Source organism: Anas platyrhynchos, chromosome 1, assembly GCF_047663525.1.
Source record: "Anas platyrhynchos isolate ZD024472 breed Pekin duck chromosome 1, IASCAAS_PekinDuck_T2T, whole genome shotgun sequence".
Taxonomy (NCBI): domain Eukaryota; kingdom Metazoa; phylum Chordata; class Aves; order Anseriformes; family Anatidae; genus Anas; species Anas platyrhynchos.
Genome location: NC_092587.1, coordinates 2,474,823 through 2,499,218, shown reverse-complemented (window position 1 = coordinate 2,499,218; position 24,396 = coordinate 2,474,823).

Here is a 24,396-nt window from a genome sequence, read left to right as displayed (position 1 = left end):
ATCAGGTCCAAACCCCCTGCCAAAGCAGGTTTCCTAGAGCAGGCTGCCCAGGTCGGCATCCAGATGGGCCTTGAATATCTCCAGAGAAGGAGACCCTAAAACCTCCCTGAGCAGCCTGTCCCAGTGCTCCGTCACCCTCACCATGAAGAATTTCTTTCCCATGTTGGTGTGGAACTTCCTGGGCTCCATTTTGTGGCCATTGCCCCTTGTCCTTTCCCCACAGACCACTGAAAAGAGGTTGGCCAAATCCTAATCCAAGGAAAGTTGGGAAAAAAAAAAAAAGGCACTGGCACCTCCTCATCGAAACATGCTGTTCTTGCTCCGACAGACACTTCAGAATTGCAGACTGAAATGGTTGCAAGGCAGATTGTCTGGGTTAAACCATTATTACCTAAATTACCCACTCGTGGAAGCAGCAAATGCAGTGCTGGGAACGTGGCCGAGGGGGAATTAAGTGTGAAACACCTCCTACACTGCGAGCTACCTGACTCCAGCTGGATGGAGTGCGAGTGGGAGCTATTGCTTTCTGCTAGTTGACATTTGAAATTATCACTACTATTTGTCACTCTTTTAGTCATAAAACAAGTTACTGAGCGTTTTGCAGAAAAGAGATGTACCTTGCCCGAAATAGATGCACTCGGGACGCTTGCAATGAAATCAGCAATCCATTACACGAGCGCTTTTCCCCGGCTGAGACTACCAAGCAGAACCCGTGCTGGAAAATTAAGCACGTCGTAACCTGCTCTGTAGCATCTGACCTCCTCAGAAGTCATGAAAAGCCAGTCAAGCGTTTCAGCCTGGGAAGAAGAGGACGCAGCTCGGGAAGCTCCCGACGGCTCAGCCGCTCTGCATCTGTTGCGTATCTCAGCCTACGTTGCTCCGAGTGCCTCGTCATCGGTGCTGCGATGGCAAATTTTTATGGATTGATGAAGCAAAGATAGGCGGTGGCATATTGATTTAGGGAAGGTGGGAAGGTAATTTGGCTGTCAGGCCGAATGAGGGTGGGGTGGGATTTTGTGGCATTAAGTGGGATAGGGGAGGAAAGGGAAGTCAAACATGATCCTCAGCTTAACAAGCCGGATTGCAAGAAAAAGAATGGTATTGCTAAGTGTATTAGTTAACAGAGGTAATGGAAAGGGTTTAGAGAAAAGTGACTCCTCTGGGAGTCGTTTCAATCTGAAATGTACAGTTTCTGAAGTGCCCCGGTGGAAATTCAGATAAAGTTGTAAACAACAGCAAATGAGTGGAAGACAAAAATGAATGGTGGAATAAACGCAGCCCTGACTATGAGCTGAGGTCTGCGAAGCAGACAAATAATGCAAGGAGTTGGTGCTCCCCAGCTGAAATAGTGCTCAGCCTGGGACCTCAGAAAGGTGAAGGTGCAAGTCAGAAGCTTTGGATGGGGGAACAGAAGAGAGATGCCAGAAAGCCACTGAGGTACAGGACAGTTTCAGTCCTGCTTGAGACCAAAACTGCCAGTTGATAGGAAATAAAATAAATAAAAATAAAATAAAAATAAAAATAAAAATAAAAATAAAAATAAAAATAAAAATAAAAATAAAAATAAAAATAAAAATAAAAAATAAAAATAAAAATAAATAAAACAAAACAAAAACATCTGGAGAAAGAGTCCAAAATATGACAACAATGGGGAAGGGAATAGATTCAGAGAGAGAAGCACTCAGCACCCACGGAGGTGCCACCAAGTCACAGAAGCCAAAAAAAAGCAAGAACTCAAAGTGTTCATGATAAGAGAGGAAAATGAAGCAAAGTTTTGGACACTCGTTCAGGTGGAAATAATTCCAAAGCAGTTTCCATGGAGACAGAGGATGTTGGATGGGAGTGGGGAAATGGGGAGGGAAAAATGAGTGCAGGAGAGGACAGAAGGAAATAAGGAGAGATGGAGCCACAGCTGGAAAGGCAGATGAATCTAGGAGAGCGATCTTTGTGGAGGTCAGGGTGTTTCTGAAAGTGGAACTGAAGCAGGTGAGGGAGAAGGGAATGTTTGTAGAGCAGACAAGAAAGAGCCAAGGAAGCTGGAGCTGATTTTGAGACCTGAAAGTGAGGAAGTGTGAAAAGTGAATTAAGTTCAGACCAACACGAGAGCTGCACAGCTGCAGAAAGAACGTGCTGCATTTGTGCACATCCTGGCCAAAGTTTTAGGGAGAGACACATTTGTGCACAGATGAATTTTTCAACCAAACTCTTTTCTGGTTTATTCCCATCTGATTCCCGTTCTGCCATCAGCTGACCATGGCAGTGTCTGCTTGCTGGCAGTTGTGGGGCTTCCCAAGTCCCTCAGTGCCCAAACTGCAGTCCAGATTTTGTTTGGCGAGCCTGGGTTACCGTATGTTGTGCCCAGACAGAAAAATGAGCTCTCCTCTTCTGTGTGCAGCAGAAAAATGGGCAGCAGTGGTTCAGGAGCGTGGTGGCGGAGGAGAAGTAATCTCCCCAGGGCCTTGAGAAGAGAGGGGAGGACTTCGTGAAGGATGGAGAGCAGAATTCGTCGAGGGCTTCCTCGAAGCCAGCAGGCAGGGAGCTTTCCAAGGAGGGGAAAAGCCAACCGAGTGGCCACCACCTCCTTCATTCCCCTGCAACTCACAGTATCGGATCACTGGAGATGTGAGCCCTGAGACCACAACTGCTCCACGTGGACAACAGCGAGGTCTCAGCCAGGATTTCCCTGATCTGTCCCAGCGAGGACTCCATACAGCAGCCAGCACGGACGATATTCATTTCACCCTGCCCCTTACCAAAAGCTAACACGCTGGCAGTCACTTAAAGGCAGAGAAGTGCCCCTTGGTGGCTTCCAGCTCTGGGGCACGGCCAGGATGAAGATGCTACGGGAAGAGCGTGCCACCCGTAAATCCCATTACACGCTCTGCGATTAGCCCCAAGTGCCAACAGCGTGCCACGCGGCTCGTGCTGCCATGACCAAAGCAAGGTGCTAAATTGCTCTGATTTAGCTGAAATCGCTAGTATATCTGACTAAAAAATACATGATTATAACTGCTCCTTTGTGTGTCTTTCCATGTTCATTTGAAAGAAGTATGGCAGATCATAAAACACAGCAACATCCCCCAAGCCCAGAGGGTTTAATGAAGAATTAAGGAGATTGTAACTGCATAGCTGAAATAATAGGGAGGAAATTGAATTATTCCACCCATATTAAATGCATATATTCGTGAGCATTTCTGCCAAAATTACTTTGCTAACCCGTGGTGTGAAATACAGTCTGTTTTCACATGGGTGCATTAAACAAAGATGCCTGCTACAGTACAACAGCTTTGAAGAGAATGGAAAGGCATCAGGATGAAAAAGCGCTCCCGACGTATGGTTATATCAGCTCTAAATTGTCTCACAGCTGTTTCTAGCTCCATTAGATGGAAGACTGGGTAATTTATAGAAGTCATTTTTAACAATTTGATTGTTGGTATATATCTGCTGAATTGATTGGCTGGGGAGACAGATCTTTATTTTTATAATAGCAATAACATCCTTTGCAGATTACTGCTCAATTTATCCCTGATGTTAACGGTGCTAGCTATCAACTATCCATTTATATTATGCTGTTATTTCTTAATTATCAGTCTACTTGTAGAGGAGAGGTGAGTCCAGGGTGCGTGACATTGGCTGGGCTGGACACGAAGCCCCAGAAGCTGGGGTCTGTCTGGTTCCCTTTTGATATGCTCACAGCTCTGGCCAAGATCAATGGGAATTAAACACTCAGGCTCTCAGGCTAGGGCTTTTTTTCTTTTTTTCTTGTAGAAGTTCACTAATCTTCTGTGAGCTAGAGTGATATTTCCCACTGGAGTCAATGGGACAAGAGCAACATGTGTAATGTACCCAGTGCTGCACCCAACAATGGTGGAGGCAATCATCCTGAAAAAGCGTTAGCTTCCTACTCAAATCAGAAATCTTTGATAATCTTTGATATGGGAATTGGTAATGACCAGAGCAGTGGGATTTGTAAACCCTGATATCCCTGATGGTGTCCTGAAAGGCAGCCAGTGGTGGTTGGCTCCCAAGAGGTTCAGCTGTGCCTGGGAAGAGCCAGGATGTGGTTTGTACCTTGAAGCTTAAATACCTATATTCTTTTCTGATCCCTTTTGGGAATGTGCGTTTATTTCCACTGCATATTTTAAATTAGCACAAGGATGTCAAATTAGAAGTGTTGGAGTGCAGATTAGCTATGAAATCTTTGATAACGTACTTCTTTTCCTCAGCGTTGAATTTGTTGCTTCTCGGTTTTGTCTCTTTGCTCTCACATGGTGGGAAAGGACAGGAAGTGTCACTCTGCTTTCCGTAGACTATTTGGTTTTCTGCAGATTTCTCTCATCATTACATAGATTTACTATATAATTTTGAGGTACTCAGAGATTTACTATATAATAATTCTGCTTTTTCAATCACTTCAGAAGAGGCACCACTCTAGCCGAATAGATAAAAGCTCAGGACTTCCCCAAACACCAAGCTAAGTGCCCGTGTTTTGTGCTGCTCAAACTGCAGTCCTCACAAGCTGAAATTCCTCTCACAGGTGCTACTTTTGAAAGCCAAATCCCAGGAATGGTGCCCCGTTTTTTCCTGACCTCGGTGAGTGTTTTGTTAAAGCAACAGGTTGGCGAGAGGTCGTTCAGTCTTTATTCTGGCAACCAAGGGGCTCTCTGAAATATTTCACTTTTATTGGAATGAAAGGATGGAGGAAAGCAGACCCTCTCCCTGGGATGGCTGCAGGTAGATAGCAGACTTGCTGAAAATTAATGGAAAGAGGACAATTTGTTCTCGTTTGGGGCTTTGGAAATTGAGAAGCAAGAAGGAAGAGCTGCTGGACGAGCGGCCACTCATCCTCCATTTGCTTGAGGGATGAGTTAATATTAGCATTGTAGCAAGCACTTACAAATTCCAGACTCATTTACCTTCTGTGCTATTTCTGGCGAGGTCTCATCCCTCCCTTTTCATGTCGCACCCAAGTTTCTTCTGCTCAGACAGCCAGTGACACCGCTAATTTATGTCATACGCTCTTCATTCTCTTTCATCTTTTCCTCAAGGGGGGAGCTGTTACATTTTGGGAGGTATTTGGTTTTCAGAGGTTTTTATTAACCCTTAGATTTTCTGAGGATAGTCGGGAGCAGGACCAGAGATTTGCCCTTTTTTTTTTTTTATCATGGATTTTCTTTCTATAAAAAAGAATAGTGTCCACAAAGCTTAAATGTCACCAAGCGCAGCGGGTTTATAGTGACATCAAAGGCTTGAATATACACACGGGCAAGCTCCCCTGGAGTTTATCAGTGCAAATCAAAACAGTCTCCACTCGGCTGGTAATCTGTGGCTTGTAAGTGATACTCAAATCCAATTTATTAAAAACACATTAGTTTTTCAAGCACACCGGATTCCTGATTAATTTCCAGCACCGTGGGTTATTTAATGCTGGAGGTTTCATTGTCATTTTTGATTTTCCACAGAATGCCTGATTGATAGAAGCTATTGTGAGCCTGTTCTTTGAGCACATTGTTCTTGTCAAATAACAATACAAATCTTATTGATGAAAAGTCAGTGTGTCTTTTATATATGGCAAAATCATCATGCAAGCTCTGGGACCATGTGCTGAGCATATGCACAAATGAATGAAGGATGGTAAATTACGCCAGGAAAGTTTAATATTGTAGAGCAGTTGCCATGCCAGTTGAATAGCTGAATTCAGCTGGTGTAACGCACCCCAGCAATCCATGACTCAGATGTTAATCAGTGCTAGATGCTCTTTTTATTTTTATGCTGCTGCTGAATGTTGCAAAATCAAGTGTCTTGTACCAAGAGTGCAAATCAATTTTAAATTAAATTAGCCTTTTGTTTGGAGGGCACTTGGGATTTGTTTGGGTTTTGATAGCTGCCCCTAGCAATGGCTTTTTAAATCGCAGGTGGCAGAGGTGAAAATAAACCCTCCCTCCTGGTCTTCTGGCTCATCCCTCTGCCCCCTATAGAATTGCACCTTGCACAAAACAATCCCTGGGCACCCCAAGGACCCAAACTCTTCCCATGTGCTCTTCCCTCTGCACTGAGGTGCCTCAAGTGAAGGGAGAGCAAATTGCATCTTGCAGGAGCAGTAAGACCCTCGAGCATGAAAAGCAGAACTGACAGTGGCTCTGTGTTTCTGTCAAAGTCACCTCGCCACTCCTGGGCTGTGACACTGATTTAGCTCGTCCAGCTGCAGATGTAAAGGTCAGGCAAGCTGGAAGTGGAGCCGTAGTCCTAGAGGAAGAGGTTTCTCCCATATAGAGTGCTGATGGTTTTCACGGGAGGGGAAGTGACCTATGGATATCAATGCACACCTTCACGGGTCTGTCAGCTAATGATGTCCTGCAAGCTACAGAAGTATTTTTCTTTATAATATATATCCTTTACATTATCCTATATATATCCTTTAAGGATAAATACTGATGTACTGTTGAAAAGTAGGTAGTAAACTTTATGTCTGTAAAAATGGACAGTCAGCCATTGACACTGTCAGGTTAGTCCTAGAGCAGGTACAGGGTCTATTTACCTCTTCCTCAGCCAGGTCTCTCACCCAGATTAAAAATCTGTAGAAGGATTATTTCTGTTTTTAAATCAAATTCCAGAAGCTCTGATCGAGCATTTGTTCTTGTCAAGATCAATGGGTTCACACAAACAGAGATGCAAACACAATTCAGTTTTCCATCCCCACTCTTGCAGGCTCATCTTTCTCCTGGCTTTGCTCATGAACTTTTGTGGATGTTTCTGCTAAGCAAAAGTCTAGAGTCCTTTGAATAAATCCAGTCCTAGCCTTTTATATGAGCCTCATGTTCATCATTCTTACCTTTTTACCAACCTATCTCTCTGGCAAGCAAACTGTCCTTTCTTGAGGCAATGCCAAAAAGATTGTACCATGCTGAAGGAGTTGCTGGAAGCACTTGGCACCAGGAGATCCTCTGCACTATGGAGCAGTGTCAGCTTTGTGCACAGGGAGCTGCAGCCAGCAGCCCCAAGATAACTTCCAGAAGCAACTGTACGGAGATCACTGGGGAAAACGTGATTTAGCTGAGGACAAGGAAACTGAGAGATCCACTAACATTGCTTTCCAAAAATGAACAGAAAGAGAGAGAGAAGAGGAAATCTTTCCCTAAATGTGGCATGTTTTAGACCTGAACAATTTATTAGAGGTTTTAGCACATGCCATGGCCTCTCTCTGTTCATCTGCCTCAGCCTGAAGTTTGTTCATATCAGAGACCACCTTGCTGGCTGAGTTAGGAAAGAAGAGCCGGAACCTGTCATAGCCAAATAGACAACAATGACCTCATGGGATGATGCTGCCAAAGTTATTTTATCAGCTAATAAAAGGAAGGAACAATTTGATTTCTGTGAGTGGATCTATCTCAGCTTGACTTTTGGCAGTTCCTATTTTCTGACCCACAAGACCCAAGATGAAGCTTTCTTGGCCCACCAAGCTACCCATGGAGGTGACAAAAAATCTATTACTTCCACTGCTGTCAGCCAGGGCAGGCTTGTGTTTTGGAGCTGAAAAGCAAGGTTTGCTTCCTTGCTGCTTGGGTATGCGAGGGATTTACTGCATCTATTTGCCAAACATGGGGTTGTTAGGAGGACGTCTGACTCAGAATAAGAAAAATGGCTGGAGCAGCACGCTACCCGTGGAAGAAAATGGCTTAAACTTCATCAGCTGCAAGCCAGCATCCTTGACTCCAGACTCAGCTCCTGCATGCAGATTCTGAACTTTCCCTTATGAATCACCCCCTTTCCACAGTTGCTTTAAGCTTTGACATGAAGTTGTATAAATCTCCTGCTAAAGTCCGTGATTTTCCCAGTGCTGGTAAAGGAAGAACATTAATTACCTGAAATTGTCTCTGCTCCACCGAGGCACAGCATTTGCCTACAGCATAGCTGATTTTCTGGTATGAAAGCAATTCCAGCAGATGCCTTCCTTCCCTCGTTACTGCTACCTGTGCTTCTCAAAAAATCCCCCCTGCATCCCGTAGCATGCAATCCCCTAAATTCTAGATTAATCAAGATATAAATTACACTCCTGAGAGAGAAAAATCCCCGTGTCTTGGAAAAAAACCCACCCTCGCCAGTGTGCTGCAGTCCAGTGCTTAGGCTTCGACAGGCATGCAATGAACTAAGACCCAACAGATTGCCTCCTTTTAAACTGAGACACAGCAATGCATCAAACATGCAAATCTGCTCTGTTGCTGCAGCTCCTTTCTAGGATATTTGCCCAAGGGAGCTCAGCAGCTGTCTGCCAGAGCCTTTGATAGTTTTAGCACAGAAAATCTATTATTCATCCCCACACACGCACACCGAACCAAGGATTAATTTAGCTTCAAAGTTGTGCAAGGATATTCCAGTGCTATTCTAAACAACGGAGGAATCGCCAGCTGAAAGAAGAGGGAATGGGCAGGGGCAGCTTTTAGAAGAGGCAAAGCTTGATGTGTGCTAGTGCTGTGCCACTTCCCACTGGATTGACGTCTTCCCAAAAAGCTGTTGATGCAAGCATGCCAACCACCCTTCGTTACTGGAGTTGCTCCCTCCTTCCAACCCTCTCTGTATACATCTCCTCTTGATATCCCCAAGCCTTTTGCGTGTTTTCTCGCTCAAGGCACCTTTGGGAATGCCTTAGTGCCTTAGAAATGCATCTTCATGCATTTCTATGCTGTCCATCCAGATGCAGATTTGGGTGCAGAGCTTGTATCTTGCTTGTTTTGAGCACTCCATGGCCAGTCTACGTGAGTATTTCAGTGTTTAACCCATCTTTTCACATCAGTTCCTTTCATTATTACCCCAATTTTACAGACACCAGTGAAACAAGAAATCGAAGAGTCACAGAATGGCTGAGGTTGAAAGGGACCTCAGGAGGTCGTCAGACCCAACCCTGGTGTCTGAAGTAAAGAGGTGTCATTGGAAGACTTTGGCTGAGCAGATGCCTACATCCCTATGTCCTCGGTCAAATCGACATGAGGGCCTCTACAGGGTTGCACAACACTTCGTTTTTTCATTTTGCAGTACCCTTATTTAGCCTGCCCCATCACACAGCTTCCCATATGCCCCTTGCTGTCTTACTCTATTTGAGTGGTGGGAGGTGTGGCACATAGAGGTGGGAAAAAGTGAGCTGGGACATGAGAGAATAAGGTTGTGTGAGAGAGGGACACTTGTAGAACTACCCAAAAGTGCTTTTTTGTGGAGCTGGGGAGATGAAGGAGAAGGGTGGTGGAGCAGAGCTCCCTTCTGGTAAGAACCATTTTCCATCTGAGCCATGGGAGTTGTTGGGCTAACAGAGATGAAATGGCCAATACCCCATAATGCTGATGTCCCCAAATACCTCTCCCAAATAATGTTCACAGGATGCTTAGGACTCAGGAAGGCACTTTGAGGACACAGAACTTCAGGGGACCATGAAAATCTCATATTCTCATCTCAACAAACGAGACTAAATTAAAAAAGGCTGTGTGGGGTCCCCTACACTGGGGTCCTTCCTAAACAGGGCAGATGAGTCTGGCATCTCTCAGTAAAAGCTTTTTGACATTCTGATGCATCCTTTTTAATTTATCAATAAAACCCTATTTATTTGATCACCCGAATTTCCCTGAAATCCTGATTTCCCCAGAGCATCTTGATAAGAGTGCAAAACTAGATGAGGAAAAAAAAAAAAAAAGGAGAACGCACCATTTTTTCTCTCTTTAATGAGTTCATTTGCTGGCGTTCAACTCACAGATTTGCTATTAATGTTAAATTAGCTAGTGAAATTAGCTAATTATGTAAAATGTGTACAATACTCTCCATTTGGGACAATTGGCAAGGAAAGGCTACTCAGCTAAACTGGTGAAGAACTACTTTTTGGACCAAATGGACTAGAAATACTGGCAATATTCAGATCACTCAGAGTCCTCCATCTAGCATTCCAATGAATGTAAAGGCCACGTGTGGTTCTGAGGGAGCTGGATTCATATGTCATATATTTCTATATTTTTAATGCACTTGGCTACAGGTCATGCATATGCTGCATCTACTTTGTACATGTAAGTAAATGTCAGAGTCCCTGTTAGTCCAGCAGCATGGGGCACGATGGACATAGGGATTCTCCTGACTCTGCCACCACTCGGTGACCCAAACCTGTGAAAGTCCTCGTGGTGTTTTTATGTTTCTGCTGCCCTTGGTGTCGGTGTTTTCTATTTAGGCTGCCAGCTGCTCAAGGCTGGGCATGCAACTCTGTTTAGGGGACATCAGCACAGTGTGATGATACAAAGATGCTGAAATGAGCCCTTGGGAAGCTAGAAACCAGTCCAAGAAGAACACCAGTTGATCAGGGACAACTGGTAAACCTAATTAGCTCTGCAGAAAAAGGTCATTTAGAGCCAAGGTGTGTTTATCTGTCTTCGCTGTGGCATTTAGATACCCGTATCTTACTCAACAGCTTGGAAATCAGCATCTTACCTAAGTGCTGGGCTATTATACAAGCACCAGTGTATGCTGGGCACCCACAAATCTGATGTCCTGAAGATTTTGAGTGGCTCACTTGAAGCTCACGACTTCAAAAACTGTGGACTGGCATAAATGTGATGTATACAGGAGAAATAGGTCTCCTAACACTAAAACAACTGCTTCTGAAAAGGGCAGAAAGTGCTCCCAGAGTAGCAGAATGGGGCTTTTAGCTTAGGCAAGCGTAGCCAAAAGCAAGTCAATGTAACTCCTGGAGTTAACAAGCTGTAATGACTCACTGTATCCCTCTGTGTCTTTTGCATTCAGGGATGATACAGAACTTTGTTTGACTGGCATTTGTTGACATTTTAGCATAAATTTACACTTTCTCAAGTCTGTGAAAGCCAGCAAATCTCATTAAAAAACGATATTGATACACCGTTGTGCCACCTTGCTCAGGATGCAAATTCAGTTTCTCCTTGTTGCCGTACCCTGTTGAGCAAACATATGTCATGGCCTTTGAATATGAAACCGGCAGATGTCTAATTGACCTGAATAAATTTCCAGCATATACCAGAATGGGTCAATGAAGGTCTTAGAATCCCTCTCCCCCCCCCAGTTCCAATCAAAACTAATGAGATGAACAAGTGAATGCAGAGATGAGTTACGTAGCACAGAAATGCAGGGAAGATTTGCATCTAGAACCACAGGCAATTAATTCAAATATGGTTTTCTCTTCCTGAAGCTCCAGAAAACTTTGCTTGGTTTCGTGGCAGGGAAGAGGCTGAAACAGAGCCACCTGAGCAGAGCCAAGAAGTTGTCCAGGTGGATCCCATCCCAGCAAAGGAATGAAAGATTTTTCTCTTACCTATCAAAGAAGAAGGTACTGGAGGTAGACTTGCCATGAAATGAAGTTCCATCAAAGACTTTATCCAGAAAGCCACTAAACCCTGCAGGACAGAAGCCTTTTGCTAGTAATGAGCCATATGCACTTGGGGAAAAGAAGAACCAGACATAACCCAAATGTGGTCGTCAGACTCCGGCTTCCTCTTGCAACCTCCAAACACGAATGTGTCCTCACAGCCCAGAAGAGCTCCGAATCCAGATGTAGCTGGAATGTACTTTAAAACACTTGAAAAAGCAACTCTGTCCTGTCTAGCCTCAATACCAGACAGAAAAATTAATGATGCAGTCATGTGAGGGAGGAACTGGATACTGTGTGTGAGTAGAGATGGGTGAAGGCAACACACGTATTTTCAGTTGCATCATTGGGAATGAGGCAAGGGAGCACCACTCAGTGTTTTCCCATTGTATTTATTTATTCCATCCTTAGGTCCAGCCCTGGGAAGCTAGTGGGATGCACAGTCCCAGCTCTTGGCAGGCTGAGCCTTGTGGTAGAACAGTGAGTACAACAGCTCGGTGGCTTTAAGGGTTCACCAAAGGTGGATGTCTTGGCTGCCAGTCATCAGCTCTTCCATAAAACACTTATAGCATAAGACAGAAACATAAAAAAACAAGCTTGAGAGCATGGACCTGGGGTTTTCACCAGCTTTTCACCACCTCTCACTACCTACCTGCATGAGTGCACCCAATTCAGCCAAGGCCGATGTTCCTTCCTGGTACAGCAATACCCAGCTGTGTTGGCAGTGCAGAGCACAGAGCTGGACAAACTCTGAACATGTTTTCTGCTTGCCTTGAAGAACTTAGTCTCCTTGGTAGCTGAAGAGACAACTCTGGACTTTCTGAAGGTCTTTGTGTGTGAGAATCAACTTATATGTGATGCTGTAAAGACTCAGAGAGAAGGAAGAGAGTAAATATTCAGTTTATGACACAGATAACGGGCAGAAGATAAATGAGACTGGTGTACAGCGGGCTATGGGAATTCAAAGCATGGTGTATGCTAGACAAGGAGGTACTGCAAAGGGCAACGCTCTTGTTAACACACCCCTGACACCATGGGGCTGAATTCTGCTACAGCTGGTGAGGTCTACAAGGAAATAGTGACAGAGCTCAGCAAATCCAGCATAGCTTTCATGCATGAATTTCACAAAAAAGTAGGAGTTTCCACTTGATGATTTTAGTTGCCAAGACTGTTTGTTGTTGTTGGTGGTGTTTATTTATTTATTTGTTTGTTTATTATGAAACCAGGGTGACCTGAAGAAAGTAGTTAGCATTTTATTACTTTTTGTGCATCCAGCATTTGTGGACCACAGCCCACTCATACCAAACCTTAACCACTATGTAAATACACAGTGCCAGATTGGTCATAACTAAACCATTAAACTTCTGAAATATTTATTGATTGGGTACAGCACAGCTTCCCAGCAAGAGTGAAGTCCAGTTCAGAAGAACTGAGCAGGTAATTCAAACAAAAATAAGAGGAGCTGGGGAAAGAAATGCTTGGTCAGTGTAGGTTCCTGCTTCAAAGCCCATAAGGCATCAGCACTCAAGAAATGTGGGGTGGATCCTGAAGATGTCCCTCGTAGCTGAAATCAGAGTATTCTCTGTAAATTCACAACTTCTGCCAAATTTTATCAGGTTGAAGTGGATCTAAATTTACCATTTCATCAGGTTTTTTTTCAGATGTGGGGTCCTGTGATTTAAGCAACCCAATGCACCGCAAGGTGAAATGTACTCTGAGCCTGCTGGGAAAATCTGCATCAACTTTTGACCACAAAATTTCCGAGCTGCCATGTAAGGTGAGTATGCCCCTGGGAGATTTAACCACGTCCTTTTTGTCACGGCTTCCAAAGCAGAAAGAAAAATTGGCCGACTGACAGAAATCTGCCAGGTTTGATCAGGGAGCCACGAGCTGAGAGATGGCAAAGCACATAAATGGGGGTGTTTTCTGTTTCCTGTATTATTGCTGCATTAGATGTGTCAATCCAACACAGGAACTCAGAAAGCAGAGAGACAGCACATTCAGATTTAGCAAAGCCCATTACAGCTACAAAGGCTCAGGAGAGATGTCCCAGCAAGCCAGTGATGTAATAACTACAAGAAAATGTATTTTCAAAAAGATAGGCCCTTAGCTAAACTGTATGCACCAGGGGATCTCTCTGCAGAAAGCCTCAGTTATTACTTTCTTAAAATCCTTATTACATTTCCAGCTCTATAAAAACTGAGTAATTACTGTCTTCAATTACCTCTCGGCGCCAACTCGATTAATGTCCTTTATGCCGATTGCTTTTTGAACTGTTGGAGAGAAACGATGATCTGGGTCAACTCTATAAATGGTCCTTCCAACGTCTTGGTCGCTGAGAAGTCGGGACTTGTGTCTTCAGAGAAATGTCATCACTTGATTGCTCTGAGAAGGTGTAATGGATGGACAGAGAGAGCTGGGTGTCCAATATGGGAGTCCAAAACTGTGATGATGCCAGTGGGTCAGCCGTGCAAGGTGGTTTGTTCTCTCTTCCCTGCAAATGCCCTTGCTCTAAACCCCTGAGATCTAGGCTAGAGAGATGGCACTAAGTGGGAGGATCAATGGTTGTCTGCACTGGCTTTAATAATTAAAGCTATTGAGCCATTATGTCTTGGATCAACAAACAGGGCTAACAGGTCACTCTTCCCAGCCTTGTAAATTGATTATTTTTCAACAGACAATATTAGGGTCAGGGAGCTTGACTGACCTGCCTCCCAGGTCTTGGTATAAACAACAGCTGATTGGGACCATCTGGTCATGATGGGGCTCTGGCCATTCATTATTCTCTGCAGGAAAATACTTCTCCATCAGAAGAGAGCAGAGCGTCAGCACTGAGCTTTCATTCCCCTTGAGAAGGTCCCTGCTCCATGGAATGGGACAGTGTGTAGGATCTGTGGCTCGTGGAGTTGTTCCCAACCTCTTAGGACTCAGGATCTGATATTTTTTTATAGTCTTAAATGTTGTCTTCTGGATAGCCTTCGTTTTGGGAACTGTGCACTGCAAATAGTGGGACAAAATGCTCTAAAACTTTATCAGCTTTGGTCTCCTGTTTCAGTGCCCAATGGTGATTTACTGAAAAAAAAAAAAAAAAAAAAAAAGAATTTTTTGAATGGCCTGGAAAGGGGTGGGATGGAAGAGGGCCATGGCTGCTCCACCAGCACCAGGGATGCTCCTAAATGACTCGGTCTATCCTAAAAACAAAACAAAACAAAACAAAACAAAACAAACAAAAAAAACTTCAATGTGGCCACCTGCCCGATGAACCCCTTTCCCAGCCCTGTTGATATTTGGCTGGTCACTGGGAGGAAAGCTGAGCCAAACACCTAAAAAAGCAGAAGATGAAGCCTCCTGGAGGGCTGCCAGCTCTCTCCCTCAGCACCATAGCAGTGATCCATGAACCACTTCCAGGATCCAGCTTAGATCTTCCCCTCAAACTGCAGACTTCCTTCTTCCTTGTAAAATCAGCCAAGCAATTATCCTGCTTTCCCGATCCAGGCTTTTTCTTGGGGGCAAATCTCTTCTCCAAGGGTTTCCATGCTGGCTCTTGAGTCCCATGTGGACCATGAGTCTGTCCTCCACACACAAAAGCCTCCAGCTAAGGATCCCACTGCTTTATGCCAGCTGATTTTTGGAGTCATCTGGGTCAAGATTTGAAAAAATGAAATGAAATGAAATAAATAAAATAAAATAAAATAAAATAAAATAAAATAAAATAAAATAAAATAAAACAAGAAGCTGCCCAGCTCCTGTAACACCAATCTCCAGTAGCACTAATTGCAGGGGTTCTGCATGTACTGACCACTGCAATTTTTGCTGTGCAATTTTTGCTGTGTCTCAGGCAGGGTTTGCAGCTGGCACTGGGGCACTCACACTGTGGATGCTGCCCTATCCTCTGTCTCCAGGATAGCTTTTAAAGCTCGTACAGGCATACCTACATGGTCTGCAGCCACTCTCTGATTGCAGCATCGATGTTCCCATTATAATACAGGCCTTCGAGACACATTCCAAAAAACGTGTGCCCTCCTCCTGCCCGTTTCGGTGTGGCAGCAGAAGGTAAGCATAAGAAGTGCTTTGCAGCCACCGAGGATTAAAGTTGCTTTGTAATGCCACATCCAGATATGAGCTGCCAAAGGTCTTCTTTGCATAAAGGATTTTCAAGCAGAGACAATCTGAAGTTTGCTCCTTGCGGTACAGTAAAACAATCCCCAGCAGAATATTATTCAGCGCTTGGGTTTCGTCGCGTTATAATTTCACCTGTCTGTATTTTGATGGTCGTTTCCTGGTGTTTAACTCAAAGCTCCCTGGTGCATTGGCAATGCTCTCATTCCTTCGTCAGCCCCCCAGTGCAACTTTCCGAAATCAAAGCTTTCCTCACCCCTCCTTCTCGGCCTGAATTTCCTCTCTTTCCCTTTGATACCTGCATGGGTTTGGAGCACAGGAATTTTGCATGCCAGGTCTCGACTTTCTTGTTCATTCGTTTTGCTTGTTTTGACAGAGGACCCTTGTGAAAGTGTATTCTGCTGTCTTTCTGCTCTCCCAGGTAGCACAGGCAGGGCGGCATCTTCACTACCAGGGATGTCAGCCTGGCATTTTTCGTTGCAGAGAGAAAAAAAAAAAAAAATAAAGTCTATTTTTTCCAAATATTGCAAAGTCAAATAGAAAAGAGCTGTTGTAAAGGAAAAGCTTGGGTACATAACAAGCGTGTTTGTGTTCTTTCCCTGCTGATCCTTAATAGTGCAGGTGGCATTAGTCCCTTCCCCAGCCCCAGCACCAGAGCTGTAGCCCAGGCGTGCATTTCTCAGTCACCCAGCCCCAAGGAGTTCAGCTAAATTCCTGGCCCGAGCATTCAATCAGCTCCTCGGGTGGGTTTTACAATTCAAAAAACATCAGCCTGGGAGTGAAGAGAGAATCTTTCCTTCTCCTGAGCCCTCACAGACTTCAGTCTGGAGTTGGATGTTCCCCAGGAGAGGAAGGGTTTGAAGCGCTGCTCCAGGCGAGGCAGGGATGAGCGCCCTGACCCCTGTGCTACCACAGGAGACCACTTCTCTCTTTGACAGGGATTCAAGCAGTCAGCAGCCAACCTATGTGGTCATCTATATGTGTGTTGGATGGGTAAAGGGTAACTCAACATGAGATTTTTTTTTAAGCGAGAGACGGAAAATTCCTTCACCCTGGGTGACAGCAAGGGTGGTGAGGAGCTCTTCTGGGCTAAAAATGCTTCTGGGCTGCAAAGTAAAAACTTCACATATCAAGGGATAGTTACTGGTGGAAATTTAGAGTCCATACCTGCAAGGATTTTGAAGATGAGATTTTTCCTGCATCCCCAAGGGCCATCATTGTGCCTGAAGTCACACAGGGAGAACATGCAAAGGAGAGAGCAGGATCTGTATCACCAGAGGTCACAGGTGTGTGCCAGCCTCCCTGCCCCACTTACCCTGCTGCTGGCTTGGTGATCCTGGAGACCCCAGGGCATTTGCTGCATTCACTGCTCTTTCCCAGCACAGGGAGAGCTGAGCACCTGAGAGTGGCCTGGAAGCACAGGGAAAGAATAAAACAAAGGAAAAAGCCTCTGGATTTAGTTTTCATTCTGCAGCATGTTGATTTATATTTTGAGCTGGGTATAAGATGGTCATAGATATTCTTGCCCCTTCTTGCCTCCATGACAGCAAAGGAATGTTGTCTTTGTAAGCACTGAAGGCAGAAATATATCGAGGAATATATCTACCCCTGTGGCTTTTCCTGCCGTCACATCCCGGAGATTTCTGGACTCACTGAACCAAAACCACTTCAGACAAATGGTTTCTTACTGAAAAGGCAGCAGCAGTTTTCCAAAGGTTCCCAAAATTTACTGAGCTTGTAATGACGGCAGCCAGTTGCTGAGACTGTGATTGAGCGATCAAGATGTTCATAACCCAAGGTTATGCACTTATTGCTTTTTTCCCTTGGAAAAATGAAAGTTGGTATGTGTTATACTATACCTTCTCCCATTCCTTTTTACCTCGAAGAGAAAAACACACCAGCAAAAGTTGTTCAGTGTCCCGGTCTTTTCAACTCTCTTCTTATCGTAAGCCTGAATCCATTCCACGTTCTGCCTCTGGTTTGTGTCATCCCCTGCAAGCCCACACGCGTGGTTGGGCTCTCCCTGGAAGGGACTCCGAGACCAGATTTGCCATGGGGACATCTTGCTAGGAACAAGGGAAACTGTAGAAGAGTGCAAACCTAGCCTGAATGCTTCTTCTCATCATTGCGGCCCTCAGCAAGACATGCAGGTCCTGGACCTGTGGATAAAACACGGAGAAATTCATAGCCAGATTTGTCAAGTCACGTGCATTGCTTGCAAGATGCAAAGAGTTTGCCTCCTGCACTCTGTTCATCCAAAGCCAGGTCTGTAATTCATGAAGGTGTAGCATAATCCCCATTTTTTGTGAATATCCGGGACACCAGAAGGGATTGTTGCACACTGGGGCAGTGACATAGAGAATGTGAGCACTGTTGGGTGAACCCAACATTTCGTCTGCAATATCCTTCACATCACACAGCCTCAGATTGCACGGTGCAAGTAGCTACAGGGGCAGAAGGTGGCTGAAAGGTCTGGAGACCTTCTGGCAAGGTCAGATAACCCCCAGCAGGTCGTTGTGAGTGGTGGGGCAGTGCCCGGTGTGAGTTACACAAGAAGTTGGACGAGGTCATCCTGGTGTTCGCCTCTCATCTTAAGAGCAAAACCCATGTAAATCCCATAATTTACATTTCAGCCTCCACTGAGGTGTGCTTTATTACCCCAGTTAATTACACTACATAAATCTGCACTATACCAAGGCGGCCTCTGCCCTGATGAGTTTATAATTTAAAAAGATGAGGCACGTGAGTTTGAGAAGGAAAAGGAGATAAGCACAGAAATGTGCAGCCAATGATCTGTAAATCTGAATTGTGACACTATAATTCTAAAAATATCGGTGGTGTTTAGTGGATGGGATTAGTAAAACATAAAGATGAAGGAAGAGAGGACACAACAGAAGATGAGCTGGGGAAGAATAGGGAATGGAGGGTTGTGTGACAAGTGACAAAAGAGCAAAAGAAGCAGCTGAATGGGAGTCTTCAGCACTTGTTGTGACAGATAGCTATTAGTTGTGCTGGCCTAATTTTTCACCAGATCCCTGGAGCTGGCTACTCCTTGAAACGTTTTTCTTCTCCAAAGCCATAAAAATAGGAAGAAAAGTTATCCCATGGATGGTTGGCCTTGCCTTTCCTTAAGGGAAATTGTCAAAAAACCAACACCGTTCCCACCGATACCATGTTTAAAGAAGGGATGATAAAGTGTTTTTATTTTTATTTGTATTTTTTTTAGTTTGTTTTTGCTTTACATTTCACTTTATAGATGTATAACAGATTGCACTCTGTTTTTGAGCAAATACTAAATGAGCATTTAGTATTGCATCGCCAGTCTTTAAATGGGAATTGCAAAACCTTCCTGCATCGTTCAGAAATCACGTAGTTACACCACCATCTCTAGGAACTTTTCTGGTGCTTAAATTTCTCTGGCTTAAACCAAGCAACATCATAAAGCAAACCTCCAAGAGAACCATCATTTTTATTTTGCAAAGGCCACCTGAACCACATTTCTGTAAGGTTACTGGCTGGCTCTACTCTGCTGACACCTCTTAATCCATTGTCTGGTCTTCTGGTGGCTGCGAGAGCATTCAATAAACACTGCAAACTGCAGCGATCTTCCATCCTAACCCGTCTGTCTCAAGCCCTGCACCAGTGGTGATGGAGCTGTGGGGTTCATCTGCAAGTATCTGTCTTGCTGATTTTGTCCTTCTTGCTGACAATAACAGCAAAAATTAAAGACATCTATCTTCAGCCTTATTCAGTGCCCGCATAACAGGGCTGTACAATAAAGTTGATTTAAGTCTGTTCCCGTAGATTTGGTGCTTCAGTTAGCTCTTTATCACGGTGCTTTCAAAGCTGCAGTGGCTGTAGCTCACTGAGCATCCTCATTCCCTGACTACCCACCACCACCTCACGACAAGGCGTATTCTGGAGTTATCGCTACTGCCATCTCACAGACTGGTTGCTCCTGAACAGCTTCCAGTCTGAATTTTGGAGCTGCTGGATGGATATGGCCAAAGATTTCGGTTTTGTCCAGCCTGAGATTCGGGTTGGTGACCACTTCTGGGCTCCCCTTGGCCACCAAATGGGAGTAATTCAGAGGGATGGCATCACGGGTCAGGGTGACAAAAATGACAGAAGCTGACCAGCCCCATAGAAGGAAGCATGGAGTGTGCATGGCCAAAAAACACAGCAGCACATCTGGAGCAGGCTGCTGCTCTGGTACGGTTGTATCACAAGGCAGAAAACCTGCAGGTTTTTTCTCTTAAAGGATCTCTCCAAAAGCAACTGTTTTTCTCTCTGATATTTTGTCTCAGGATAAGGTCAAACACTGGGGACACTCAGATTTTGGCCATGCACAGTGCTGTTTAAAGCCCTTACAGTGGCACCGACTCCCCGAAATGTCCTTCAACTTGGCTACCCTTCAGCCGTGTTGTGCTGCAGACTGAGTCTAGATCATTCTGATTCCTTCTTCTCCTTGGCAGCAAAACTTTAAGACTGTAAGGTAAATGGGGCTTGTTGTTGTTTGCTTGATTTTAGTACCACTGGGTCAGAGCTTCTTCTGTAAAACGGGGATTATGATGTTTGCCAGTGATATATTTACTTTGTCAAAAGTGCTATAGAAGTACAACAACTGTCATATTATCCTTCTCTTATATCACTTCATAGTAAATTAAATTTGAGGCCAAAAGGACTGTTCAGCTGCTGAAAGTTATGCCCCATTTTCTGCAAGGGAAGCCTCGAAATTGGATGTCTGATGTCTCATTTTGGAAGGATTGATACCAGTGCTGCTTTTCTTGAAAATACAAGTGCGTTGCTGGTACTGGGAGTTTTACTTACTTCAGTTCAAATTTTTGTTGTTTCTCTTGCCTGCAGCTGCTAGTTACACAAAGCAGAAAATATCCAAAGCTGCATTCAGTAGGATGAAATACTTCTGTGAGCAGTGGAATTTATGAAATCTTATCTCCAATGGGTTTGTATGCTTGTCTGGCTACAGTTTAATAAGGTGGAGAGCTGATCTAAGTTTTTTTTTCTTGGGTTGAGGGATTTGTTACCTCTCCATCCCACGTGAATTTGCTGGAGTACAGCAGCTAAGCCGGTAGTTCCACCTCAGTGTAGGCAGGGACTTTCATTTCTGTCTGGGCACATATTTTCTCCAAAACTGTAGAAACTTACCGGCTCAGTTATAACCTGAGGCAAGGGTTGACACTCAACAGATCCAAAAGTCATTATGTGGAGACTGATGGTCAGACAGACACGGTGAACTTACAGAGCTGGGTCAAAACGAGGAGCTCATGGGTAGGCTTTAGGAACTCTCTAAAGAAAAGATGGGGGAAAAAGGCAAAATTAAGCATGACAGAGTCAGGACATGTTGCTTTTCATATTTTTTACACACTCAAGTTTTCCATAGTTCCAAATGAAGATGAGGCTTAAAGATTTGAGTTTCAACCAAGCATCACGCAGCCTGCTGTCATTCGCAGTATAAGGAGAGGGAGGCTGAAGATTTCTAATCTGGAAGATAGCTGAGGACCACGGGATGCCAGATACCAAATGGGAGGATTGTCTGAGCAGTAAGAGGGAAGGCACCACCAGTTATTTATGTCTAGGCTTCCTAAGCCAAGGTTTGGGGCACCTACAGTACCCAGTAATGGTGGAAAACCTGATTTCATTCTATATTTATTGTCACGGCCAGAAAATTGTCTATTTGAATAAAGTTCTCATGGAAAAGTATAAATGGGCTTTGCTTTCAAGCTCTTGGAAGGTGAATACACATGATGGGGCTCGAGTTTCACAGGAATTTGTAACTTTTAACTGTGTTAAGGCATAACTAGGTAAGAAAGCCGGTTTACCACCTTTCAATGTATTGTTTCTCAGGGAATTATATCAATTAACAAAGCAAGCCACAAAATTAATAACAAAAAAAGATTATTCCATATTCAATTACAGGGTTTCTGTCCCCACCTCATTCTGGCCAGGTCTGAAACTGAAACAGGGCACCAACTGCATGAGCAAACTGTCAAATTGTCTGCTTCAGTCTTGTCTCTCTGTATGATTACAGACTGAACAATTGCAAAACCAGCATTCCCTTAGCGAAGATAAATCAAATAAAGAGGAAAACATAAACCCCAATAATCTGTTTTTTAAGTTTACAGAAGGAGAACAGCTCATCTTCTCCTTTCACAGTGTGCTACCTGCATATGAAGAAAAATACCTCACACTTCTGCTCTGATTTCTTCCAGGGACTGCATTGCCACAGGTTCCGTGGCTTTGACACTGGAAAAGCAGCAGTACTTTTCCACTTAGCTTAATCTTAGTTACTATTTTTTCCCGCAGCAGCAGTACACAGTGCAAATTGGGAAATGTCAGGAGGCAAAAAAAAACAATAAGGAGGCATTTGAATCATATCTCCGCCTTGATTCCCAGCATTAAGCCAGGCGATGACTTCTCCTGCCCCATGGGTTGCTTACTTCTTACTCACAAGCCGAGACAGAAGGGATTGATGGCAGCTACGTGCTGGGAAGAGATACAGATTGTTGTCATATAAAAAAATAAATAAAATAACCCGAAACACCTTTAGCTCAGACTTACATAATGGTAAATAGGAATAACAAGGTCATTCAGACAAATGACTAACTGTAGAGCCAAATCCTGTTGTTTCAGCACACTTTTTTTTTTTTTTTTTTTCCAGTTCTTACTCACACAGATTTGTAAAGACTGCTAAAGCTTCAGAAGAAAAAACAGAATTAAATCTCTTGCAAGGAGTGGGGGTCTGGGGCCTAATTCTTTGACCGTGGACCAATTTCAGTGTAATGCAGCTGATGTCCGGGTGACAAACTCTGCAAGAAGAGGAAATATATTTTGTTAAACTGACTGATGTATGCCAACTGAATTATGCTTGCTTTATAAAAGTACAATTGCTCCTACAGACTTAGATGGAAACTCTGGCCTTCACTCTGTTCCCATTTACACTGATGCAAGTCAAAGGTAATTTCATTATAACTAATATAAACGCATTACAGACAAGGCAATTACACCTGTAAGATATTGGTGTGAGCTGAACCCTTCTCTGACATTTCTAGTAATGTTTGAAATGAAATAATGATGTAAAATTTGGTATTTTTTAAAATGTTAAACCTGTGGATGAGGAGCCTGTGTGTACAACGATGCTGAGCACTGGTAAATCTGTTAGACTTAGGAATTCATAAGTGACTCCTAGAAAATACCAGTGGGTAAATTATGAAAAGGATTGCAGGTAAAGCTGTCTTGAGAAAGGGGTAAAGCAATCCCCTAAAGTGACATACGTGTTGTGTGTAAAAGAGTTCTTTTGCCACATGGAGATTTTAATGGCTATCTGAAGGAAATAAACCATATTTGCAAAAGACTTTGTCTGTCTTTGCCAATTTAGGTTTCCTTTTGGCATAGCTCTCTGCCACTGCAGTGGTCCCATGGGCGACTGGCCCAGTGGATGAGAAACAACAGAGTGTGTGCTCGCCTCCGCACCTAGCCTTTTCGTTTTTATTCCTTACAATGGGAGGATAGGGAGGAGGAGTGAAGCCATCTGTGCTTCCCAGTTCATTTTGGTTCAGGGGAATTCTTTCCTGAACCCCTCTGCATTATGACACTGATTAGTTTATCATCTAGAAAATATTTTGGCCACCTTGGGCTTTATTTTATTTGAGGAGTCAAGGAATCACTTATTTAACCAGATATACCTCACAGTGCTAAAATGCTTTGTGAAAAAAATGTGAAAAGAAAATGTACATTTCTGTCCCCCTACCTCCAATCCATTGCTTTTCAGGTTGAGATCTTTCTCACAAGCTGTGTATAGAAAAAATGCTGTTCTTGTAACCCTTCATCCTCATTGTATCATATATTATTAACGAAGAGAGATCTTGGTGTTCATGTGCTGCATCAGGTCTATTGTGCCAATTTTTTTTTCCCTTTTGTTTAAAGAAAACATAAATTTGCACCCATGCGTCTGTTTCAGTCAGTAGTGAATAGCTCATAAAAGGAACAAGGCTGTGGTTTGGCAATTAGAGATGAGGGCTGAAAGTCAGTAAGGTTACAGTTCTGGGGGAGATTTGTCGTTGTTTGTCCTGATGAAGTTCCTCCTAAATGAGGTGATTATTGTAGCTGTCAGGAATGAAAAGGCAGGACACATTGATTTCATCCCCACTGCAATCTCCAGGACGTGCTGGTACAGAGCAGTCAATACAAATTGCCAATTAACAAAAAAACAATATTGGCAAGTCGGCAGTTTGTGAAAAAACTCCCTCCAGCCAGCTCATAAAACTCACGCCATTCAGATCACCATCCTCGAGTAAAGGCATTAGCAAACCTCCCCAGAAAATCAACGAAGATAAGCTTTTTGGCATAGCTGGATTGCAAATTGCAGAGCTAAGAGCCTGTCTGCACAGGGGAAATGGAGCAGAACTGCTATAAAGGAACACACGTCACGTGCGCTACCTATCTTGAGATAAAAATCACTTTACTTTGGAGTAATTTTTCTGCTCTGAAAACACACCGGTTATTCAGGAATAAAGTACCTTTTATTTCAGAATTAAAGTGCCTGTGCTTGAACTTATTCTGCCATTTTGCTAATTAAAATAGATACAACCACTGATAAGATAAAGATTCTTCCACAATAGCTACTGTGGAAGAATAGCCCCTTGCAAATAAGCCCAAGGAATACCATGCTTCCAATTACCTTATATTTCAAATCCAGTTTGCATAAATGGATACCGTCAACTTACCTGCAGACTTCAGCATTTCTCCTGCAATTAAAATAATTAATGTGCAGCTTTGGGCTGAAGAAACAGCTCCAGAATAGCAACCAGGAGTAACATCTTTGACATGATGGAGTGAGCCTGGTTCAGAAAACACTTAGTGACTATTAGTACCTGGATAACTGCTACTGCATT